The 26,319-nt window shown below is 46.8% G+C and overlaps 1 pseudogene; it reads right to left on the bottom strand.

Annotated features, from left to right (window-relative positions):
• Positions 1 to 12,051: 12,051 nt before the first annotated feature.
• Positions 12,052 to 12,543, bottom strand: LOC105066870 (large ribosomal subunit protein P1-like; annotated as a pseudogene).
• Positions 12,544 to 26,319: the final 13,776 nt, after the last annotated feature.

Here is a 26,319-nt window from a genome sequence, read left to right as displayed (position 1 = left end):
CACATCTCGTAAAACAAGGCATTTATCCTCCCAAATGAAGCAGGTTGTGATGGGCGGTGGGATAGTGCAAAAGCCCCAAGTTTCTTGTCTCCTATAGAGACAAAAAGTCCTGCTTTGTGATTGTTGTTGGTAGTTAGATGCACATTTCAGTATTATTTTGGAAAACGTGGTTGCCGTCATAAGAATTATAAACTGAAGGTCTGGCTTCGAATCCTGTGGAAGAAAAGGAAACTCTGCAGCGTGTAAACGCCCCCCCACCCCCCCGACTGATGAACAACCCGCCCAAGAGACATGGTAAAAGTAGGTCTAAAGGAAGAGGACATCAACAAGATCACATCAAACAGTTATAAGGAATCTAACATGAGCTATACTTACTAAAAGATTTGTGGCCTGAAATCGAGTTAAAGACAATATTCAACTCTCCTGTCTTTAAAAAGTCTGCAAATAGGGGAACTTGAAACGCTGCATTAGGGCTGGGACACCTCGAAGCCTGGCTTGGGCACAGGGATGGGGGCAGCCCGGGAGGTATGACCCAGGATGAGAAATGGAAACAGAAATGCAGGCAGAGTCCCAAGTGTTGTCCTAAGCAGCTCACCGCTGAGGCAGGACGCAGGTCACCTGACAGGCGCAAGGGATTCAGCATGAAGTTAATGATGCGGAGTCTGGGAAGAGTTTCCGAACCACTGGGTAGTCGCAGGATTAAAAAAAGTGCCTTTGCTTCACTGTAATGGTGAAAAGAGCTGATTAAGGAATAAGACCAAATCAAAGATGCTGTCTGCAAGGGACACTGCTGCAATAACTGATGGGGAGAAGGTAATAACTCTGGGGGGTGGACGCCAGGGAAAGAGTCATCTGTGCCCTTCCCAATCCTCACCTGGCTGTCTCCTGAACACTTTCCAGTCAGACTTCTGCCCCTGCTGCCCTCACTGCCTCCCTGGATTGTTATCTGAGTCCTCGTGGGCTCTGGGAAGCGGTACCGACCAGGTGTCCATCTCTGGGAAGTGGAACCCACCAGGTGTCCACTGGGCTTGTCTTGCCTGACTTACAGGCACTGGCTCGGTGGGTCACTCTCTGGCCTTGGCTTCCAGGACACGGCTCTTCTCCTTCCACCCCCTTGGCCTCCCTTTCTCAGCCTCTTTTGTTGATTCTTCCTCATCCTTTCAATCTGTACATGTTGGAGTGGCCCAGGACTCAGTCCTTGGACCTCTTAAAACAATTTTAAAAATTGCTCTCTGTATTCACTTTCCAAGGGAACTCATTTAGTCTCATGACTTGAAACCCCATTTATATGCTGATGAAAAAAGGGGAGAGGTTTGGTCTGTGTTTGAGCTGCTTCCTGTCGCGCTGACCAGTCTCAAAGGCTGGATGAACGCACCATAGCGGCCGAGGGGTGAGTACCGTTGGCCCAGCGGAGATTCTCCATCGTGGGGGTTTCCTGTGCGGTGTGGGGTGTGTGGCAGCACCCACGAGACACCAGTAGTGACACCCGCCTTCCCCAGGTTGTGGTAATCAGAAGTGTCTCTGGGGGGGAGGGCACAGCTCAAGTGGCAGAGCGCGTGCTTAGCATGCATGAGGTCCTGGGTTCAATCCCCAGTGCCCCCTCTGAAGATAAAGAAGGAAATAAACCTAACCGCCCCCCCCCCACCAAGAAGTGTCTCCAGACATTGTCCACTGTCCCCTAGGCATGTAGTTACCCTGGCTGAGAACCGCTGGTGTAGACAATGAAAGAGGAAGGCTAGAAAAAATCCCCATAGGCCAGGAGGAAAGAGTGGGTGTGAGTACTCGAGAAATTGAGTCAGTTTACAACTTAAATATGAGGAAGATTAAATCTAGAGAAGCAGGAAGGTCCTGAGTGAGGCCGGGCCGTTCTTCTTCTGACTGTGAAGAACTATTCTGTGTAGAGCTGGTACCAAAGCCCACTTTGAGGAGCAGTGGAAAGCCTCCAAGGGCCAGGCTGATGGCTGAATTTGCACAGTTTCTGTCTGTGAAGGGAGGGAGTGAGCTAAGTCGCTGGCAAGAGAAGTTATAATTCTGGGTGTTCATTTGCTTGATTGCCGACCCCCCTGAATAATATTCTTTTTCCACTCAATGTTGCCAAGTGAAACTGAGTATTCCTTAAGGATGCAACCCACAAGCCCAGGAATGTTTAGCTCAGGTGATATTTCTCTAGGGCCAATCAGTATGGTCAGTCGGATCAGCTGTTCATTCATCAATCACAAAATGGTGATTTTAGGTCGACTGTGCAGGCTTCGGTGGGCCACATACTGTCTTAATAGCTGAGCAAATTAAACCGAAAGCTGAAGGTTAACTTTACAGAGGCACTGAGATTTGAGCCCTCCCCACTCTGCCTTCCTCTCCTCTCTCGTTAATTTCTTTTCCTCTTTTTTTATGTTAGTATTCTTTTCTGAATTCAGAGAAAAAAGCAAGGAGCAGAGTAGTTACTATGGGGAGACGGCCATCTATTTTTGACAGAAATTAAGAAGGAATTGCAGTGTTTTAAACAAATCAAACCCTGAAGTCTTGTTCCTTTTCCAGTGGAGCACAGTCAGTTTGCAGTGCTGTGTCAGCGTCTGGTGCACAGCGTCATGTTTCAGCCACGCTTACGCACACGCATGCTCGTTTTCATGTTCTTTTCATCCCAGGTCACTGCAAGACGTGGAGTGTAGTTCCCCGTGCCCTGTAGAACCCTGGGGCCTTCGCGTAATCATTGGTCTATTGTGGGGGGAACTCCTTCTGGATTAGAAAAAGATGACAAGTTCATGTTGTTCTTAACATTTATCTTTTGTAAATCTTACATTTGTCAGGCTGTGGTCTTATTATAGGCCTTTATTCATGTGCCGAGGCTAACTGTGAACGCAATCTGAATAATCTTGTGATTTGTTCAGAGTTTTGTGCCGTGTTTTGCAGTATTTCCTGTAATTTAAATCCATCAAATGCCTGCCTTGTGCAGTTTCTGTTGAACCAGTGATTATTATTATTTGAACTCACAAATATCAAAATTCAACAACATCAATCTGATTTTGCTTTATGTATGTTCAGATGGTTTTAAGAGAAAAGGCAAGGTGGAAAAATGAGCATAACGCTACATTTATTATGATGACATTGCAGGAGAATGTTGAAAAGGAAGCAGGAAGTTTGAAAAAGTCTTGATTATGTTTCCATAAATACATGTTCTGAAGATGCAGCAAATTCCAATATGCAAAAGCTACTAAAATAAACCTGTTCTTTTTTTCCTTCCCCTGGAGTTTTGCAGAAATTCTAACTACATTTTTCCTCTCTCCCTGCAGTACTATTCATTTGCACGTTTTGAGGCTGCATATTTAATAATAGAAGCAGAAATCTAAAGGCAAAGCTTTATGCCGTGGACCACAGGTCTGGACGTGTAAAACTGCTGATGGAATCAGACACAATGGAATGAGTGTGTTAGCCCCACGTGCTGCACCCTGACGACTTCTGAAGGAAGTGGTCCAGACTTCGCAAGTTCTCATGCAAGACAAGAGGATATTTCAGTTCATAAGATAAAAACGTGCCTTCGTGCACAGTTGCATTTCTTATGCATAAGAGAACTGAACTGTGCTCTCAAAGATAGATTGAGAATCTGCTCTAATAATCAAATTCTTAACATTACAGACCAAAGGCAAGACTTTACCCAGGAAAAAAGTAAACATCGTTCAAACAACTTGGTCAAGCAACTTGGTCAAACTACAACTATGCTTATTTTGTCCCTGAGTTAAAACCCACCGATTAAAAAGTGTTCTGGAGATGGCAGCTTGGTGTCTTCTCTGACTACAGGGCATCTTTTCAGGATGTTCCCTGTGGAGGCACGGTCCTGAATCTCAGCTCTGGAATCCACAGTTCATCCCGGGAAAGTCGGCAGACCTTCCGAGCCCCCGTCAGCTCTCCCGACGTCCCGCCCTGACCTACTCGTTGTCTTTAAGGGCGATGGTTATGGCAAATCAGGGAAACCTCTGAGGGTGATGAGTTACTTTAAATCTTAGACCAAAAAAGGGGGAAAAAAAGGTAGATATTTTTTCTTTAAAGTTTTGTTCTTCGGTGAACTTGTGTTTTTGCTACAAATTAATTTCTTCCTCTGTCAAGGTTCCTCTGGGAACCTAAGTTCCAAAGCAAACCTAAGTTCTCTGCTCTTTTCCCTCTAAAGCCCCCTCATCCTTGAATTTTTCAGAAGTTGGTTATGACTGTCGTGTTTTATTTCAGCCGTGGGGGAGAAGCATAAACCAGCTGAAAACGCAGAATAGCAGGAAACCTAGGTCCCGCTGAGCACTCGGCCCAGAGCTCCGGGCCCTCCTGCCCCAGCGTGGCAACACGATTTCCTCACAACCCGCCTTGCGTTTAAGTGATCGGAATGGTGATTGTTCAGTCTTCAACCAAAACAAAACAAAACAAAACACCCCATGGAGCAGAACATTCTTTTTTACTGCCTCTCTTTCCAGTTTTCTTTCATTTGCGGGACCGGCTCAGAGGGCCCAAGTGCACAATGAATAGATGTGAGAGCCGTGGGCTGAGATCGCCCTTCCTGACCTCTCTCGATGGGTTACGAGGAGATGTGAGTTACTGTAACACAGGGGTTCTCAGTCTGGGGCAACTCTTACTCCCTAGAGGACATTGGCCATGTCTGGAGACGTTTCTGGTTGTCCCAGTGGGGGTGAAGGGTGCCACGGGCATGTAACAAATGGACACAGGGATGCTGGCAAATGTCCGGTGAGATGGGACCGCCTCCCAGCATCTCAGTAGTGCTGAGAAACCCTGCACAACGTTGTGATAAGCATTCCTGAGGTTTACCAGTTGGTTAACTTGCACTTTTGTTTCAGATGCTTGGGTGTTACAGAAACACAGAACCAGCACGGAAGTGGAGACACTCCTGCAGGCTAATAGAATTATGCAGCGCATAAGGGCTGGGGTAACTTTGAAGATTGTCCAGTGATGACTTTCTGTTTTAACCTTCCCCATTAAAGACGAATTCTGATTTTATGCCAAACTCCAACGAGAAGACCGAGGGTAGGGCTGTGTCCCCAGGCAGTTCCTGGGGCTCCTTTCTGAAACCCTAGGCTTCTGTGCAACACAGTTTGAAAAATATTCACTAGGCTGACAGTTCCTCAGTCAACCTATAAGAAAATGGAAGGTTAGAGAGATTAAATGATTTTCCTAGAACCTCACAGCTGGCTGGGGATAGACCAAGGTCTTCCAACTCAATGCTCTTCCAAAACAGAGTAGACAAACAATGAAACCATGTGTAATTGCTCTTTTTGAAAGTAAGTTTTATCAAGCTGTCTCTGTGTGGTCTATGGAAGCAGGGGAGACAATCACACACAAGATCGCCGCGCTGAAGCCGCTTTCCAGCAGCCTCCCTCTTTGGCTTGCGGATGGCCATCTTCTTACCATGTCTTCACATGGGCTTCCACGTGTCCCCGTGTCCAAATTTCTTCTTATAGGGACATCAGCCATATTGGACTCAGGCCCACTCTAATGACCTCATTTTAATTTAATTACCCTTTAAAGATCTTATATTCAAATGCAGCCACATTCTGAGGTCCTGGGGTTACAACTTCAACATACGAATTTGGGGGACACAGTTCAGCCCATAACAGTGTACAGATATCAGTTTTGTGTTTGCTGAAAAGAGTCACCACTACTCAACTTTCTCAGCACCACCTCATTATATAAGACTAGCTCTTATTTGTGGAAATGGGAAAAAAACTTACCTACCCCTTTTAACCAAGTCTCCATGACAGTGATCTACAGAAAGGATTGTAAAAACCTAATATTGGAAAGTGATCCAAAGATACTCGATGTGCTGTGAGATCCTTTGATAAAACTCAAATAAAATTTGCACACAGGTGGGTCTGGACTATAATTATATTGGAGTATCGTTCCTGCCACAAGCACATTTATGGCAAAGCTGGGAACTCCCCGAGCGCTTTCTGCCTGGCAGGAATAGAGAAAGCCGACCCGAGGAAATGGAGGGGAGGGATTCGCCACTCATTAGCTTTCTGAATTTATCCAGAATATGAGCTTTGAGATTTTATGCCTGCCGCCTTCTGCCTTCAGAAACATAAGAGATTAGGTTCAAACTCCACGTTTGAACTTTGGAGAATGGGCTTTCTAGTCTGGCACTTGAATTGTGTAGTTGGGGACTTTCATGTAAAATATCCGTATTCAGTCGTACAGTGTGGGGTTTGTTCAAAGCAAGTGAGGCTTCCTAACTTTGGGAAGATGTCCAAATCTAGGTTGGGAGAATTCTCCACACAGAAGGAGGAAATTCAGTGGTATGACTCTGGGCTACACGGTGGCTTGGACCTGGTCTAGTCTCTGCTGCGAATGCTCGCAGCCTCGAGCTAAGTTGGAGCATGTGTTTGTGTAGTATGGGGTATGTACATATAATACATACACAAACATACATGTAGTGTCGTATGGTGACCCTAGTTAACAGCAATCTATTGGATATTTGAAAATGGCTAAGAGAGTAAATCTGAAAAGTTCTTATCCCAAGACAAGAAATTGCAACTGTGTGTGGTGATGGATGTTAACCAGATTTATTACTCTGATCATCTCACAATATACACAAACATTACACCATTACCGCGTATACCGGAAACGAATGTAATGTTACGTGTCGGTTACATCCTAATTTTAAAAAGCAGGAAAAGGTAACGTGCCCAGTTCAGATGCTCGTGTCCTGCTGCGTACTTGGGGTGCGTGGCTCATCTGAGCGCTGGCTACTGATGGGCCCTTGCCACCCCCCAGGCCCTCCCATCCGTGTCTTTTCTGTAACCTGCTGTGGACCTATGCTGCAGCCCTGATTCTCAACAGGAGGCACTTTTGCCCCCACAGGGGAGATTTGACTATGTCTAGAAACATTTTTGTTGTCACAACTAGGGGCTGCTCCTGACTTCTCCTGGGTGGAGGCCAGGGGTGCTGCTAAATGCCTACGAAGCCGAGGGCAGCCCCACGATAGAGAACTGCCCCTTGCAGACGTCAGTAGTGCCTGGCTGAGGACGTCACCTGAACTCATCCTCAGATCTTCACTGGATTTCCACGTGTTAAACGTGAACTCTTCATTTCTTTTGGTTGTATTTTGGGTACCTTCATCAGCAGCGGGTCCCAGGTCTCTCATTTAGTCTCTGACTGTTTTCATCTTAACATGTATCCACTCGGGTTTTCTTTTTAAAATTTACTTAACTGCATTTTTTTATTTCCAAGATTTTTGAATGGTTTTTAAAAATAATTAATGCCTGTTTATGCCTTAATCTTGTCCCTTCCTCCCCAATAATTTCTTACTTTCTTTTAATAGAAGCTATTGCACGTTTTTCTTTAAGCACTTAAGTATATTTTTAAAGTCAATATTCTCCTCTTCCATCCCGTTTTTTATTTATTACTTTTGGGGGGGACCTCACACAAACTGAACATGTGCTCTGCCACTGAGCGATATCAGCCCATCCCATTATTTTTACCTGGAATTTATTTATTTCCATTTTAAAATTTGATGGCCATCATATTTTTACTAGATTTTTGCATAGTTTTTGGAACTTAGATTTTTCAGGCTTATTTTAAATGGTGAGTTTTAGTGGTTTTTTTTTTTTTTAGTTTTAGGTTTACTTACATATATTTTTCTTTTCTTTTTCTGTTCTTACTCCTCCTTATCTATTGCTTTTCAGTTCTGTCCACCAGGATCTCTGGGCCTTCGTCCAGACCAGGTTTATAATGTTATCTTGGGGACACCCATCCCAGGTCAAAGCAAGGACGTGCAGATTCAGTTACTGGGTCAGAAGGTGGCTTGTTTAATTTTTGGTCAGGAGGCCGTGTCTGAGCTTTGAGGTTTTTTAGATCAGATGCTTGTTCACATCTGTTACTTTAGGGAGTGTTCAGTATTGTCTCCTTATCTGCCGGCACAGAGCGTCTTCCCAGCCCCTGGCCCCATGCCTGGCCTGGCCCGTCGTGTGAGAAAAAGAACATCTGGTTCTGTCCGACCTGCAGGAACCCACCTCTGGCCACCAGCACCGGCGGCACCGGCAGGCTCGTGGCTCTAGTCAGACTCGCTGTTTTGTTTCTTCTGTGGTGCCCTTTCCTCATTTCTGAAGTGGGTTCTGTCACTTTCTTTTTAATTTCTGTATTTTATTTGTAATTGCTATGTGTTTGAAAGAGCAAGGGTACTTCAAATGCTGTTGTGGCCAGAAGATTTTAAAAACCTCCAATGCCCATTATTTCTTTCAAGTCTTGGTTAAAGGGCACTATTCCTGCTTCAAGCATCTGTAACGCTCTCATCTCTACAGCTTTTAAAAAAAAAGAGATTAATCTGCTTCTGTCTTACGAAGTCTTTTCTATTCTTAACTTGATCTGCTATTTTTATTTCAGTAATTCTCTTCATTTATTGCTTTTCATTCCAACTAGACTGAGTTTCTTAAGTGCAAGGACTCTATATTCTACAGTACATAGAATAAGACTTTGAATCGAATTAATGTTCTCTATTTCTGTTTGCTTTTGTTGGGGGGGGTGAGGAGGTAATTAGGTTTATTTATTTATTTTATTATTGCTATTTTTTTTTTTTAATGGAGATACTGGGGACTGAACCCAGGACCTCATGCATGCTAAGCACGCATTCTACCGCTAAGCCATACTCCTGCCCCCCCCCCATTTCTATACTTCTGTTGCATTGATTATTCTGCACAAAGAGCACGTGTTAATGAGCTCTAATTAGGGAAACCATTTGATCAGAATGTAGCCTCTAGAGTTTGGGAAATAAGCATTCTGGTGTTAGAGGTAAGATTTCTTCGATCAAGTCCTATCGATGAGGTGAATTTGCATTGAATCCTGTCAAAGATACTGACAGGGACTCAACTTCTTCTATTGACCTGTTCCTCCAACTTGGTGGATGTCTGGTGTTAAAGCGGTTGCCATAACTCCAGCTGTTGTGGATGCATTCCAGATGGGAATGAGAAGGGAGGGAAAGGATGAAAGGCCCATGTCAACTCTACTGTTTGATCAGGATAACAAAACTTTCTAGAAGTGTCACTCAGAGACTTCTACATACATCTCATTGGCCAGGATAGGCCATGGTGTGTCTAGGGAAAAAAGTGTTTTTAACTGGGTACATTGCCACACAAAACTAGGAGCACTCTCAATTTTATTTCACTGTTAGATTTTGATTAGTTCAAACACTGAAAACATCGTATTCTTAGCAAAGGATCTGCATTTACATATTTTGCATAGGAAGAGAAGAAATAGGTACAAGTCAGCCTCAAATTTCAGGCGTCAATAAGACAGTGTTGTCTGGCATTTCACAATCGAATGTGTGATCTAAGAGCTCCTGATATGGTGAGCACTGAGCTGCAAACATTGTGAGAACGGCTCTTTTTTTGGGAATTTGGACTTGAAGCAGCACACACCAACTAATTTTTTAAAAAGCACTTAAATGCTATTATAAAACTCACCACCAGTTTCACATAATATGACTGTTCTATTTGGACCAATTTACTCATCCTTAGGGCCATCCTGGGAATAGGGGTGGGTGTCATGACACCCCCTTTGGCTAAATCAGTAAGAACAGCTTGACTTTCTAGGTTTGAGAGAGCAGTGGGCACCTTCCTGAAGGCTACGGTGTCTGAGGTGCAACTGAAATGTGAGCACAGCTCTCAGCTGTGGGTCAAGTCTCACATCTTCCTTTGACCAGGGAACAAAGTAGCCCAGTATTAACACGCTTGGGGATGAGCATAAGAACTGAAGACTAGCAGTTTGAAATCTCAAGATTAAAAAACATGCCGTCCTGGAGGGTACGGACTTCACCTCCTCAAATCTCTCTCATTTGCAAATATTAGGTTTGCCTAGACAATGTAGAGTTAAATTCAAAGTTAAAGTGCCACATAAATTCAAAGTTAAACTGGTACAAAAGCGAAACCTCAGGAAAATGAAAGATTTGAAGGGGTGTTCAGGCCAAGGAGAGAGGAAGCAGCTTTGACTGGATTTATGCTCTGGCTCCCTGGCCCTGAACTTCTGGAGGTTTCCACATGTGGTGATGAGTCGTAGAGGAAATAGATCATCTGGGTGCCCGACTGATGTTTTTACGTCTTGCTCAGAGAGTGGTGTGTGTGTTTTTACTGGATTTATCAAACACATGTCTGGCGTCCACGACTTTCAGCCATGATGGAAGTTGCTTTTAAATTGGTAAAATGAAAGCTCCGAGCCCAGATGGAAGCTTTGTAATTTATTCTTCAAAGATTCGTAGATTTCACATTATAACGATTACTTATAGGAATAAACAATCAGCTCATTTAACTTTTTAAAAGCAAATGTCAGGGATTCAGGTCGAAACCGGGGCTGTGGCGTCCTGGGGGTAGGAGGTTCATCGCGCTCGGCCTCACATGCGCCCTCAGGGTCCTTCCCGCTGTGGTGCCGGTCTACCTGTTAGAAGTTCCGGACCTACAGACTGAAACGCAGTCTGCCGTCGTCTGAAGGTTTGTGTCCCCCCAAAATTCATATGCTGAAACCCTAACTGATGGGGCCAGGCGGGGCCACTGGGAGGTGCTCAGGTCATGAGGGTGGCGTCTTCTCCAATGGGATTAGCATTCTTGTAAAAGACACCCCACAACATGGTAAACTGCCTGTAACTCAAAAAAAGCCCCCCAAAACCAAAAAACCCCACAGAGCTCTGGCACCTGCCCCCACATGAGGATACAGCGGGAAGGTGCAGCTGCAGGCCGGGAGGAGGCCCCCCGCGGCCCGGGCCTCCAGCCTCAGGACCATGAGAGCTGCCTTCCCGCTGTCCGTCGGCCGCCCAGCTGGCGCAAAGAAGTCTGAACGACAAACCTGGGGGAATGACATTATTTTCTTCCCAGAAAATACCATGCCAAGGAAGATGGGTTCCCTTGATGAGTGGACGAACAAAGCCTGTTGATCATGCCCCCAAATCAGAGGGCTTTTCCAGGGCACTTTTGAAAATTTTAGAGTCAGACACAAATACAGCACCATGTGAGCCTCCGTGGATTCAACGTTTCTGTCAATGAGAGTGGCTGCAGTGTTCAGCTGAGAAAGATACTGGGGGAGAACAGTTAGCTTTATTGAACCCAGGGCCTCGCACATGCTAGGCACACACGCCACCGCTGAGCAAGCCCCTCCTCCCTGCTCAGAACGTTACTGTGTTAACTTGTGCTTCAGATGATTGAAGGTATTAAAGAATTTACATAGTTCTGTGACCTAGCAGCTAGGGTAGAGTGTAGTTTAGATTGTCAGTCCAATATAATTCCTTCAACTGATGTATTTCTAATTTAAATGATGCAAATTTTTTTAAAAGGAGAAAGAATTTTTTTAAATGGGAGTACAGTTGATTTACAATGTTTCAGATGTAAGTAAAGTGATTCAGTTATACATACAAATATACATATATTCCTTTTCAGATTCTTTTCATTATAGGTTATTATGAGATCTTGAATATAATTCCCTATGTCCTGCAGTAGGTTCTTGTTAATCTATTGTGTATATAGAAGTGTTTATCTGTTAATCCCAAATTCCTGATTTATCTCTCCCCACTTTTCCCCTTTCATAATTATAAGTTTCTATGTCTGTGAGTTTATTTCTGTTCTGTAAATAAGTTCATTTGTATCTTTTGTTTTCGATTCCACATATAAGTAATAACATGTGATATTTGTCTTTCTCTGTCTGGCTTACTTCACTTAGTATGATGATCTCCCGGTCCATCCATGTTGCTGCAAATGATATTATTTTATTCCTTTTTATGGCTGAGTAGTATTCCATTGTATAAATATACCACATCTTTACCCAGTCATCTGTTGATGGACATTTAGGTTGCTTCCATGTCTTGGCTATTGTAAATAGTGCTGCTATGAACATTGGGGTGCATGTCTCTTTTTGAATTAAGTTTCCCTCTGGACATATGCCCAGGAGTGGGATTACTGGATCATAGGGGAGGTCTAATTTTAATTTTTTTCCTTGTTTTTTTTTTTGTTTTTTTTTTTTTTTTTTTTAGCAAGACCAACCACAGCAAAGAGCTCAGCTTTTTACTGAATGTGTTACTAAAGACGTTTAGTCAAAAAGCCCAAAGCCCACGTCGTCATCAGACTCCTCGGACTCTTCTTTCTCTGCTTCCACTTTCTCGTCCTCAGCGGGGACAGCAGTGGTGGAGGGGGCGGGTCCCCCTCGTGCTGGGGCGGGACCTCCACCCCCAGCCCCAACGTTGCAGACGAGACTCCGATATAGAGACTCACCAGAGCCTTTGCAAACAAGCCTGGCCAGACAGGTTCAGCATTCACACCCGGCTGCCTTAATGAGGGCGTCGACCTTACCCTCCGTTACCATCACCTCATTGTCGTGCATGGTGAGGGCCGGGTAGATGTAGGCGAGCTTGGGCCGAGGCCGTGGCACGGGAGAGCTGTGGGCGGGTGCTGCTGGGCGCCGTGCTGGTCCCGGAGGAAGTGAGGGCCTCGCCCCAACGCGGCCTTGGCTCCCTTGGAAGAACTGAGCACCTTGGCGGCAGCTGAGGAAAGAGCTATTTTTAGTTTTTAAGGGAAACTCCATACTGTTTTCCAGGGTGGCTGCGCCGAACTGCACTCCCAGGAGCGTGTAGGTCCATGACCAGAGTGAAAGAGTGTCCCCTTTTCCTCCACAGCCTCTGCAGCACTTATCGTTTGTGGACTTTTTGATGATGGCCATTCTGACCCGTGTGAGGTGATACCTCATTGTAGTTCTAATTTGCATGTCTTTGACAATTAGTGATGCTGAGCATCTTTTCATGTGTCTTTTGGCCATCTGAATGTCTTCTCTGGGGAAATGTCTATTTAGGTCTTCTGTCCATCACTCAGAGAGTTTTGACCAGTTCCATCAATCCTGGGGTGAATCATGTACCAGAGGTATGTCAGGACCAGGAGAGGAGGCAGGGGTGGAGGCGAGGCCTGTGGTGCACGTGCAGCCTCTGCATGGGGCTGACCTTCTGGCCGTGCGTCCTGGCTTCACACCGGGCTCACGGCTCAGCCATCTGCCCTGCAACACAGAGGTGATGGCAGTGTCCATTCCCAGGGCAACTGAGAACAAAAAACATAGTGCCTGTGAGACACTTGGAACTGTGCTGTGCACGGGGCCATGTCAGTAATGTTGGCTCCTTTATGATGTTTCTAACAAGTAGATCGAGGGCCATTTCTCTTTCATATTTAATTTAACTTCACTTAATTCAAAATGATTTGGAGAGAGAGGAGATTTTCAGTCACACCCAGGTGCCTCAGGGGCTGGCACAGGTAGCTGAGTCCAGTTTCAGAAATCCAGGCAAGCCGCACCGCCTGATGGAAAGTCACCAATGTGCGTGCCTGGAAGCATCCCCAGTCCTCTCCTCTGACTGTTCAGTGACTGCTGAGGGACAGACGTCTCACTCTTCTTTGGCAGAGTCTGAATCTGAGCCTCAGTGCTTCAAATGCGTGGAATCTAACTCTAATTGAGAGGGATTCCATCTCCTCACATTGATCTAAGCTCCCTTTACCTTTTTTATGGACAACGAGCTACGCTGAAATGAGCACTTTACTCAATCAAGTTTGCCCTAATTGCTGAATGATTATAACTTGACCCGAGTTCCAGCTTTTTCTGTTCAGATCCAACTGGACCGGTGTGATTTCCTTGACATTTCAGTTGCTGAGAGCTGAACAATAAAGGCTGTTTAATTCTAAGAGAGATGTTTTTAAAGATGCAATTGCACCCTGTTATTGGACATCATTTCTACAAGAGTGGAAGTGACCAAAGCATGGGAAACAAAAGGAAAGTCCCACGAAGGGATAATTATTTCAAAATAGAAAGAGCCCCGCACCTGTGGCGTGCTGAAGGAGCTGAGGCAAGTGCGGGACTCAGCGTGGCGCCTGGTGCACGGCACGTGCTCAGTGGCACTGGGGGCTGGTACAGCAGTCTGACCAGCAAGGAGAAATGAACGCAGGAAAGTCAGCAGTCAGTATTAATCGACAGACCCCGGAGACTGGGTATTAACAGGTAGCTTTTATGAATTAAATGTCATGCTGGTTCCACAATTCTCCAGGTCCTGGACAAGTCATGTCGCTCCTGCTGTCCTGAGACAATACTAAGATGAATTCTAGGGGGCAGAGCTCGCAGCTAGCCTGTGGTTATTTTTTTTCTGTCTATGAGGCTATAATCTTATCTATGTGATCGTGTGACTCTGCCTACTAATTCTGTTGGTGCCCACAGTCCAAATAATGCAGGTGGGTCATATGATTGTCCCTGTATCTGATGGACTATGTGATTTGGACTTGAAGACACAGGAAGGGCATGTTAGGAGATGGCAAGTTCTAATTCATGTCTATTAAGTGAGGGCTGACCACAACTGAGACAATCAGGGAACTGAAATCTGGAGAAATAAGAGGACAGGTTTTCTAAACGCTTGGGGAAGAATTAATTTTGCAGATCTTCTGTTCTTTTAGCTCTAAAATAGCAACATAAAAATTTGTTGATAAAGGCTGAGGCTTAAATGAAAACCAGAAATTCTCTTTCCCGGATATTTTATCATGAAGCAGGATTTTTGCTTAATTTTCAAGAATTATTCCCAAACTTAAACCTATTTAGCAAATAGAAAACATCATTAGATCAAAAATGTTCTTAGACGTACAGCAATCAAAGTTAGACCAAAAGTCAACTTGATTCGAAATGATTTTTCATTTGTTTGGAAAATTTTCTTGTCCAAAATGTCTGTAGAATATCATGAGTGACCTAAAACTTTTGCCAGTGTTTTCCTCACTGGGAGCGATGACAGACGTTTAGGAACAATTCTTGACCTAGTTTGAGGTTTGAGTGTGTAAGTTGCCTCCTGTAATTGTCAGTTAACAAGCTGGAATGGCCCTCTTTAATCACCAGAATCCAAATGGCAAGTGACTTCACCCAGGATTCAGCTTGTAGAAGGAAAGACTAAGAAGGCATCCACCTTTTTATATTCAGCAAGTATCGTAGCAACATCACAGTCAGACACTATGAATGTCAGAGCTCACAGTCGTCCCACTGGGGTGAGGTGAAGATTTTGTAACTATGAAAAAATATTTCTTGCGATAACTGACTTCAGGGATTTAACATAATTTTTTAAAATTTTTATTTTTTTATGGGGGAGATAATTAGGTTTATTTATTTATTTGTTTAATGGAGATACTAGGAATTGAACCCAGGCCCGCATGCACGCTGGGTGTGCACTCCCCCACTGAGCTATACCCTCCCCACTAGGGATTTTTAAATAAATCATACACAGTCATATTTCACAGTATGAAAATTACAGGTAAAAACTATGGTTCTTTTTAAAGGTAAATAAACCCTTGTAATTCCACCATCCTCCCGTCATTCACAGCGCACGTCGCCACGTGAGTAAGAGTACCTGGTCCCCTAGTCCCAGCAGTCACTTTGTAATTGAGGTGCCACTTATGTACAGTAAATAAGTCCATGGGTTTTCACACAGGGACCTTGCTTCCCCCAGGGCATCCTGGAGGACCACTAACTCACAGTCACACAGCTCCCAAAGCATGACTTACAGGGTCTGGCTGACACACAGGACTCAACACAGCAGACCCTCATGGGTTTGGGCTTCTGGGTCAAGTAGAATAATCCAGAGTGTGCTTTGCACCCGCCGGTGCAGCCCCTAAGGGCACCACCTGTCTTGCAGGGTCATGATATGCTTCCTCCACTGGGCTTCTGGTCTGCGAGTGACTCCTGGGCAGCACACACATCCTAAGGACAAATTGTAATTTGCAGAGAGACGGACTTTTAAAATGAACCCAGAGAATTACCTTCCTAAAGACAACGTGCCCAGGGCTTCCCTCTCCCGGTGAAGATAGAGTTTGAGGTTGTCACTCAATGCTGTCATCAGGACCCCATCTCACCCTTCCCTGTCATGCCCAGAGCCCCTGTACGTGGAAGCAGTGCCTCCCACTGCGCCTTCCCAACCCGACCGCCATCTCCCCTGGCCATGACTGTTACCGAGTCCAAATTTGTTCTGCTCGCCACACAACAGGCCAATAAATTGGGAGATGAGGTGTTGGGGCAAGGAAGAACAACTTTATTGGGAAAGCCAGCAGAATGAGAAGATGGGGGACTAATGTCCTGGAGAACCATCTTCCCCAAGTCAGGATTCAGGCTCCTTTTACACCAAAAGGGGAGGGGGTGTGGTTGGTTGTTGCAAACTTCTTGGTGTCGGAATCCTTTGTTCTTGCAGCTGTGCATGTGGGGCAGGTCATGGCGTCCCTGTAAAACCCTAACAAGACAAATGCTATTCTCTGTTCTGCAACTTTTCATCTCTGTATGAATGGGAAAGTGTTCTCCCCTTCAAGGTCAGAGCCTTGAGACTGGTCTCCCCTGTCTATTTCAGGCTCCAGGCCACATTCTTTCACAAAAGGTGCAGACCCAGCAGGACTGAGCCCAGGAAACAGAGCCCAGGGTTAGAGCCGCAGGGGCAGATCCAGTGTGGGGTCAGGCTTGTTCTCCCCTGGTACGTGACTGTGAGCGAGCCAGGAACAAACTTCCTCCACTTAGGCCAGCGGAGTTGTGGGCGTGGCTCCCTCCCTCCCAGCATCTCTCTGGGAGCAGAGGTGCCTGTTTCTTCCTTGTGCAGAAGCGTCTGTGTCCCTGGCCGGGCTCTCCAGGTGGCGTGGGAGGAAGGAGACAGGTCACCACGTCTCTCTGGCAGAGCTCTCCCTCCACGGATGCTCCTGGCTGCCGGCTGTGGACTAGATTCAGGACTTTCTTTCCTCTGGGATTTCTTCTCTAGCCCTTCGAGCACTGGCTCTGTCCGGGGGCGGTCTCCCCTCCCGGAGCGCGGCCGGCTGCCCTGGCCTCTCCGGCTGGTCTTCCTGGCTGTCCGGCCCTGACCCCGGCCTGACTTCCTTTTGGGGAATTGCACTTCCCTCACTGGATGCAGAGTGTGGGACTGTTTATCTGGGAGTCCTGCCCTCCCCCAGCTGAGGAATGCGAGTCTCCCCTGTGGAATTTCACTTCTGAGCGCAGTGATAAAGAGCCGGCTCGGATCCTCAGTGACGGTGTCAGGACGGGGCTGCCAGCTCCCCCTCCCCCCCCCCCCGCGCGCAGCGGGCGTCCCGCCCAGTCCAGCCCAGGTCCCCAGCCTTGCTGGACGGCACAGCGAGCTCCCCGGGGCTGCCAGCGGCTTCCCTTCGGGCCTAAGTCAGCCGGGCGGCTCTCGGAGGCCCCAGCAGCCAGAGAAGCCCCTCCGGCGCGGCCCGGCCAGCGCGCGCCTCCTGGGTCGCGCTCCCTGCGCGGGTCCCTGCTCTCGTGTCTTCACCTCTCACTGAATTCGTCTTGCCCGTCAATACTTGTTTTAGCTGCTTCCAAAACTTCTGCAGGTTGTGGTTGTGGCTGTGCCTTCATCGCAGTGTGGCCCCAGCGTATTTCAGCTGCCCCCCTCCCGCTCCGCACGGCGGCCGCTGTGAGTGGCCTTCCCTCCCGCCCGCCCTTCTCGCCTCAGCCTTCCCGCCGCGCGCGCGGGCGGCTGCCCTACGTCATCCTGAAACGCTCTACAACATCTCGCTCAAACGCCGCCTCCCCTTGGCAGCCCGCTCGGGTTCCCTGGACGAAGACGACTCCGCTTTCCGTGTTCTCTCTCGTGCAATCCCTGAGCACTTTGATCTGCCCCTCGAATTAACATTATTTCATCATGTCTGTCTTTTCCAACAAACTGAGCTTCTTGGGGATGAAGTCTGTGCTTTGCTTGTCTCGGCGCAGTCTCACACAGCGCCCGGCACTTCTGTCCCCAGCCAGTGTCTGTTGAGTGATGGGATGGCTGAGTGGGCAGGTGAGGGGTGCACACAGAATCCGCAGCCAGGCGTGGAAGGCGGACTCGCTGGCAGCGAGCTCTTGGCCGTAGTGTGTGGCGTGCACTTGCTTGTTTAGGTGTGTGGCTCTGCTTTGCAGCAATTGTGCCATGGGAGTGATACTGACCTTTGGGCGGTCATTGGCTCTGGACCCCCAGCATCAAAATATCTGCTTGGCTTCTAGCCTTGCCGAAAACAAGGAAGGCTGCTGCACACGCCCTTCCCAGCAGTGTGCGCTGATCCCCCACCATGCACAGAGCTGGTCAGTGCGCAGGACGTGAAGGTGAATCCCGGACAATGCAGTCCTCCGGGGGGCCCGGCGGAGCGACGTGATGTCACAGGTGGCCACATGCTAGGCAGAGGGCGTCCCGTCAGACGCGTGCCTGAGGCCCACGGTCAGTGCTTCGACATCGGGGGATGAGAAGGAGACAGTATGAAGCACCGGTTTATAAGGGGTGCCTTTAAAAAAAGAATGAAGTGCATGTTTCTTGAATTATAAAGGCCCCTTTGGAAGACCTTTCATTCATAATGTGAACTGATCCTGAATTTCTCGCAGAGGTCATTGACCTTGGAAGCTTCAGAAAAGGCTTTACAGGACCCTTCAGCTGTGCTGCAAAGTCCAAGATCTAGTTTCCTTGACATTTTCACCGTGTTTTCACCACAAGAGACAATTTTGTTCAAGCATTTATTCAAGAGTTTCTGTCACCTGCCTGCTGAAAATTGCTGTCCCTTTGTTTCTTTTGAATTGACATGAAGTTCACACCAAATTGGGTCCAAAGTTACTAAGACGAGCAGAAGCCTCCGCTCCGGGGCCTGAGGAATGGTGTCGCCTGGAGGCGCTGTGGGAGCGGAGGCCCCGGGCGGGTCTCCCCCCAGCCCTTCCCAGCACCAGGCAGGAGGGAGCTCTGGCCCAAGGAGAGATGGAAGCCACTGAAGATCACAGACCCCGAAAGTGCCTGTGGTCTCGCCCACCACACTTGGCCTTGAGGGGCTTGTGCAGAACCCCCTCCCGTTGGTACAGTCGGTGAGGACCCAGCATTTGCCACTTTTTTTAAAGTAAGTGCAGAAGCAGGCTAACAGGTACTCACAAGGGCCTCACAGGAAACAAAAAGCAGTGCAGCTGCTGTGGGCGGGAGGAAGGGCCTGGAGGTGCGGATGGGCGGGGTGACGTCCTGAGCCTCTCAGCCAGGAGGAGCCAGGGACGTGTGTCAGCCACCGGGCTTCCCTCAGCGTCACCTACGCCAAGTGTGCCTGGGGCCGTCCGGGTCCCACTGCAGGCGGTGTGTGCAGTGGCTCTCGGCTAACTCTTTCACTGTCCCTGTAATGTTCTGAAGGTGGTGCGGAGTGAAGTACTGGATACAGAGTCACAGTCTGAACGGCCACGTGGTTGGGAAGCCGGCCTCAGACCATGGAATGTTTCCCTGAGTTCGATGACCGCAGTTCACGGAGGCCGTTCCCGCCTTCTGCTGGAGGAGGTGTGGGGGTGAGTGCGGTTCCCCTTCTGTGGGTTCTGCAGCCGTCTTCTTCGTTTCTGCGTGGACAGGACTGATGTCTCCCACGTCCACCCGGGGCGGGGGGGGGGGGACTCTGTGGGGCCCATTCCTCCTGCTTCTGGATTAGGTCCCTAAGGACACGGTGCCTTCTGGGCTTGTTTGAGCCATTATATAATGAGAAGGATTCTGGCATCCTCATTTAAAGAAACTCTCATTATCATTAATACTATTTTTATTTTGTTTTGTTTTGCAAAGTTCATCCAAGCAATAACAAAAAGAAACATAAAATCATGGAACCTCTCATAACCGTTGAGAGGTCATTAAGCTTGGCAAGAGTTGCTGGATCCAAAATTTTGGTCTCATTCCTCGGTTTTTGGATCACATTTTACAAAAACAGTGATTACATAAATTTTAACATAATAAATGATATTTGGCTAAATCTTAACTTGTATTTCTTTGGGGAAAAGACAAAATCTTGTGAACGGAAGATGGAAAAGAGACATTGACTCTTAATTACTATTTACAGTTGTTTCATACAATTTTTAACCACCAGAAATGATCTATATTTTGAGGGACCAGAAGCTTATCCAATTTTGGAATACTTTCTTTAAATTATGAATATAAAGTTAGGCATGAAATTGAATATTTCCTTAGAATGAAAAAAAGAATGGAAAAAAAAAACCCTACAACAAATCACAGACTTACAAATACTGCAAACATTACAAATGCAGAAAACAATGTACTTATTAAATGAATCAGGACATGCTGCTAGAATGCTTTTTCCTCTAAGTCTCCTTAATTTTTAGTTTTATACTTCAGGCGGTTTGAAGGCTTTCCCACAGACTAGCTTTTGCCTCCATCAATTTTAAACACTGTTTCTCGTCTTCTCTCACTGAGCAGGAGGGACTCACTCTTACAACCATGAAACTTACGGCCCTGGCCTTCTGTCTCGATGCCACGTGGGCTGGCAGGGTGGGCCGTAGGGCTGTTGCTGGGAGCCATTCCTGCCCTGGACTGGGTGTGACTGCAACTGTACAAGTACGTCCCTCTGGATCTGGATCAAACGTACCCTAGACTCGTCTCCTTAACCAGAATCCAAAATGCCTGTGGCCCCTGCAGCTCTGCCTGACACTGTGAGTGTGACAGGGAGCTGGAGAGGGAAACAGAAGCCTCAGGTGATTTCAGGTAAAATGCCGCACAGCCCTGCCCTTGTGAATGCCCTTCCAGGGTGCCTCCTGAGCCCGGGGACCCATGCAGGGGAGGGTCCCAATGATGTGAAGCCACCTCTGCTCACACTGCCTCCCTCTCCTAGTGACCATATTTTTGACAAAAGTGATGCCGTCATCCATGTCCTCCTGTGTGTCCCCTCATCCCAGCACCTGTCAAACGGGGAGGGGTTTGGCATTTGAGCCCAGAATTGTCCCTCCTCTGTCCTATCCTGGCTCAGTCCCGAGGACCTCAGAGTCCAGGTTGGCCCCTCCATCCCTCGACCACTCAGTCCGGCCTCAGCAGCTGAGGCTCTGTCCATGCAACCATGTTTACGGTGACTTTCCCAGACCTGGGCCACCCAGAATTGCTCTGCTTCTGCTCTCTGACCACAGTTTCCTACCCTCCGCCCTCCCCTGCCCCCCTCCTGTGACCCCTGCTCCTTCCCGGCTGCAGAGCATCCCACAATCTCGAGTCCTTCCTCTACTCACACTGGCAGCCCTTCCATGACCTCTGTCTGTTCACGCTGCTGCCTCGGCTCCGAGCTCCTCCACCTCAGATACTGTCACTGTCTCCTCCCCTCAGCCTCTGCGTCCAGCTGTCCATCCCAAACTCAGGCATCAGTCAGTCATTGCCTTACCCCTCACCCCAGACCCAGACCTTCTCCACCGGCTCCTTCTGGCCACGCTGGCCACATCGTGGTGTCCATACTGGGCTCAGCTCTCCTCCATGTCCATCAAGAGCCTTTCTTGGCTCTGCCTCTCTCTCTGAACTCTGAGACATGGACATTCCCTGCCATTCCAGAGATTTATTCTGGCTGCAATAAACAATGACCAAGAGGATGCTTAATGTCCTCAGTTACAAAATATACCAAACACTCGAAGAGAACAGATAATAGGATACATTTGTGTGTGCTCAGTACCCAGGTACCACAAATGCTGTATTTGCTTAAGGTATTGGAAGCTTTTTGTTTGTTTGTTTAGCAATAAAATGTCACAGAGATGCATCTGAAAACTTCCTATTCATTCTTCATCCATATCCTTCCCTCCCTGGCAGTTAATCAATAAGATGAAGTTGGCATTTATTCAATATGTAGTGTTATCTTTTTTTAATTGAAGTATAGTCAGTTACAGCGTATCAATGTCTGGTGCACAGCATCATGTCTCAGTCATACATATACACACATACGTTCGTTTTCATGTTCTTTTTCACTATAGGTCACTACAAGATATTGAATACAGCTCCCTATGCTATACAGAAGAATTTTGTTTTTTAAGCTATTTTATATACAGTAGTTAATATTTGCAAATATTAACTCCCTTTCCCCCAGGTAACCGTAAGTTTGTTTACTGTGCCTGTGAGTCTGTTTCTGTTTTGTAGGTAAGTTCATTAGTGTAGTCTTTCTTTTTTTTTTGGATTCTACATATGAGTGATATCAACATGTACTGTTATCTTACGTGTTTTAAAAATTCACACAAGTGGTAATGCAGACAATATATTGCTCTGTGACTTGCTTTTCTTACTCAAATTAACGTGTTCAGTATTTACCCACATTGATACAGTGACATCTTATTTATTTTAATTTCTCAAAAGTGATCTGTTTTATGAACAGACTACAATTTGTTTATCCTTTCCTCTGTTGACATTCAGATTGTTACTAAGTGTTCAATAGATGCTGCAATAAATGCTCTAGTGCCATCTCCTTGGCACTGTGATGAAGTCACACTTTGTAACAGTCTTCACTGGGCTCGCAGTGTTACCAAATTATTCCAAAGTGGTGTCTCAGTTTATGCAGCCATTAGCAACACGAGGGTTTCCACTCCCTTGCATTCTTGCCAATACTTGGAATTCTAACACTTTACAGTTTTGCTAATATGGACATGAACTCCTATCTCAGTTCAGTTTACAATGACCTCACTATTGGAGAGTTCGGGTATCTTTTGTGAATTTCCTGTTAGTATTCTTTATCTCCTTTTCTTTTTTGTGGGGCTCTTTCTATGTTACGTCTACCAATTGTTCATTGCGTTGGAGTATTGCTCTGTCTTTCTCTTTTTAAACCATTTGGTCTGTGATCGACCTACGTATAAACAGAGGAAGTTTCAAATCATGACCTTACATGTTGAGAAGTTCTGAATTTGTTTTCCACTTTATGTTTCTGATGATTTTCAGAATACTACTTATTATAGAAAAGTGTCAGGAAAAGTACTGCCCATCCCTGAGGCAATCACAGATAATGCTCTGGCTTACTGTTGCCCATTTTTTCTTCCAGGATATACTTTTCTTTCTTTCTTTCTTTAAGACACTATTTTTCTTTTTTTTTTGCATTCTGTTTATTGGCTGAGCCTAATTGACATGCTCTGTCTTTTTGTTTTAGTAAAGTCCTATTTAAATAGATTTTACTGGGGAGGGAAGGCAGCGTTTTGAAAGGTGGGTGCATAGCAGGAGGCACGGCTCATCTTGGTTCCCTCGCTGACTCTGCCCCTGCAGGGCGGAGTGGTCCTGGGCACCCTGAGGTCCTGGGCAGCGTCACTCATCTTTCTCAGTTTGGCTTGTGTGTAACGGAAACCAAGAACGTTGTTCCAGACAGTGTCATAGGAGGCAACTAGAGCTTCCCAAAGTGCGGTCTTCAACTAATTCACTTACTAAGAGAACCTGGCCAGAAACATGCCAGTGTCCAAGACACAAAGGCAGCATTTTAAGCACTTCTCTTCAGCTTCAGAGATTTATATACCCTAAGAGTAAAGATACATAAAGATACAAACCCAGAGAAGTTTGTTTTGTATCTTATGGTTTATCTTCCCAAATATGAAACATCACCACCTGCCCCCACCATCCCAAGTTCATTCTTGAACTTGCTTGGTTAAAATGGAATTTTTAAAGACTAAATAATTTGAATAATTTAAAACTGTAGACTCTGTTTCAGTAAGAGAAGTAAGATGCTTCTGTCTGGTGGTCGTCCCCAAGCCCCAAGGGAGCGGACTGGGTCTTAGAGCCCGTGGGACCGTGTGGCGCCGCCTTCAGCCGTAGCTCTCTGTCAGCGACCCTTCATTGGCTGTCACTGCGAGAGGTTCGTTCACAAGCCCATTCAGTTGACACATTGTCCTCTTGTCCCAGGAATGTGGGTTTCAGGAATATGCTGGACGGGTTCTAGAAAGGTTTGCAAGCTCTTCGCAGCCCAGTGCTTCTAGGACAAGGTTTGCTTTTGGCTTATTCTTCTTCTTCTTTCAATTATGGCTGAAACAAGGAACTTAAGCAACTCATTGAAAATAGAAATATGACTTGAAGTCTGTATGGCACGTGTCCTGGTTCATCTTATTGTAAGGTCTCCATAAATAACTACCCCGGCCGTTACCTGCCCACCATGACCCCGGACTCTCATCACCGCTCCCCAGTCAGGTTTGCTGATTCAAGACAGAAAATTCTAGGGGGGCGGGTAGAGCTCAGGGGTAGAGCACATGCTTAGTGTGCACAAGGTCCTGGGTTCAATCCCTAGTACCTCCATTCAAAAAAAAAAAAAAAGACAGAAAATTTTGGAAGGACATCTGGATGCTGAGTTGGTTTCTCCACTTCACCTCAGCTACTGACTGGGATCTCACTGGAGTTTTAAGAGGAGATCAATAACTGTGTTTCAAAAAAACTTCTTTTTGCCTCTTTAGATGCACTGATTGAATTTCCAGGAGCGAAGCTGTGTCTGCCGTGGGGTTCACTTTTCAGTGGAGTCTGTGTTCACACACAGAGCTTTCTGTGGCTTCTCTTCTAGGTTTCCCTCTCCCCCTTTGGAGTCCCCTCTGGGCTTTTTGCTAATATGTGTTATTCATTTTTTCACGGGAAAACCCAGCTCTGGGGCCTGGTGGCAGATGTGATTCCGTGTAATTGATGAGGGGGTACATTTCAGCTGCGTCTGTTCTCTGCGGTATCGGTGAGGCCCAGGCTCTCAGACTAAGGGCCTTTTGTGTCTTCCTAAGGTTTCAGGAAGTTTGAGTCATTTATTTAGTGTTGCACAGTGAAGAAAAAAAACCAGATTTGTTTCTCTGAAGCTAGGACACGCTTGTGTCTGCTTGTTACTAAACCACTGAAGCGTCCCGGGTCCTGAGAAGGTTGGGGGCCACCGTGCAGAGGTGCGGAGCTCTCCCTTCCAGCTTGTGACATTTTAACCACGCCTGGCCCAGTTAACCCCTGACCTTTCTCAGGTTCATCAGGAAATAGACTAGTCCTCATTGCTTAATGCGAGGCTTGCGGCTAAAATTACACATCACCAAGAAAAAGCCTAGTAACAGGAAATGTGTGAGAACGAATCCACAGAAACAAAAACAAACCTTTGACTTACCTACGGTTTTATTGGTGCTTCCCCTCTTGACTCCATTTCCCTTTAAGTCAATAAAAAACTAGGGCAGCTCGTGAAAACTTCTGGAAGGCATTGCTGGCAGCCCCACCGCGGGGCCCTATGCTCCATTTCTTCAGGAGACTTTCCTGAGTCTAAACGATCTTGGGTGCACTTCTCAGGAGGCGTATGGGAACCACCGCAGACGCAGTTTACCCTGACGGGAACTTCCTAATGGAATCATTTTTACTGAAATGGTGTTCAAAGCACAGAGTTGGGTCCATGAACAAATTGGGCAGATCATGTTTTAATATGGACTTTTATCTCTGGCAAAGACAAACTCTCAACAGTAGATATAGAACAAACACTAAAACAAAACCAAACAAATAAAACTACCATGGGTATCACTGAGGGAGACACAGGGAGATGTGCAGCCTCCCGCGAGAAGCCTTGGGCACCAACCGGGGCACATGTTTATCCAGGTTCCGCACCGTCTAATGGCCCAGGGCTGTTAACTTTAGGTCTCCCAACACCTTTGCTTTTTATTCTCAAATGGAAATCAGAGAGCATGTGCAGCCTCTGTATTTGCCAGAATGTTTTGGTAGTAATGAAATAATAGCTTTTTAAAGAGTCGTTTATCAACATAAAGAGGCTCAAAAGCGTAGCGGTTAAAACCCTAGGTTCTCTCCCATTTCTCAGCTGTGTGCTCTTTACTTTCCTAAACCTCAGTTCTCATCTGTAGAAGATGATCTGGCAGCTGGCAAGTAAAAGTGTGTAGAATGGTGTCTGGGATGCATAAGTCTTAGCCCTAGGGAGCCAGCTCATGTGCACAGTGTGGACAGAGGCCGCCCGGTCAGTGCGGGCGGGGTGCGGACATGAATGGCCTGGTAAGTGTGGGCAGCTGCTCGCCTGTGTCCCTGCCCTGAGCCGGGGGTCCTTCTCCAACCACGTCTGCCCCCCACAGGCCTCCCTGCCCTTGGGCCCGAATCCATCACCACAGGGGCAGCTTCTCTCCCGGAGGCTGAGTCCTGGTGCTGAACAAAGCCCAGGGAAGGCTCAGGCCTCCCTAGCCACCCCCCCGCCCGGCACCCCTCTCCCCTCCCGCCAGCACCCAGCCAGGTCACATTCCTGAAAGCTCACTCCCAGCTGGCTGTCAGCTAAGGTGTTAGCTGATAACGGAGCTATGAACTGATAAGGCTTAATTCCTTCAAGTGGTATTTTAAACGGCCAGGAAGCCATGGAGAGCTAAAGAAATAATGGAGCAATGACAGGCGTTAACTGTGTGTGTGTGTGTGTGCGCGCGCGCGCGTGTCCGGGAGACACGGCTAATTGGGGCCAGGAACCTTGGCCATCATGAAACTCCGCACCCCTTGGTCACAACCAGGCAGCCTCTTCAGTGAAACTGATCCCGTGTAGGAAATAACTGAAGTCGTGGTTTTTTTGTTTGGACTCAATGCGTTTTACATTCAGCCCAGGAAGACTT

The sequence above is a fragment of the Camelus bactrianus genome, chromosome 35 (assembly GCF_048773025.1).
Source record: "Camelus bactrianus isolate YW-2024 breed Bactrian camel chromosome 35, ASM4877302v1, whole genome shotgun sequence".
Taxonomy (NCBI): Eukaryota; Metazoa; Chordata; class Mammalia; order Artiodactyla; family Camelidae; genus Camelus; species Camelus bactrianus.
The sequence above is the reverse complement of the archived record's forward strand: the minus strand, read 5'-3'. Positions and strand labels throughout refer to the sequence as shown.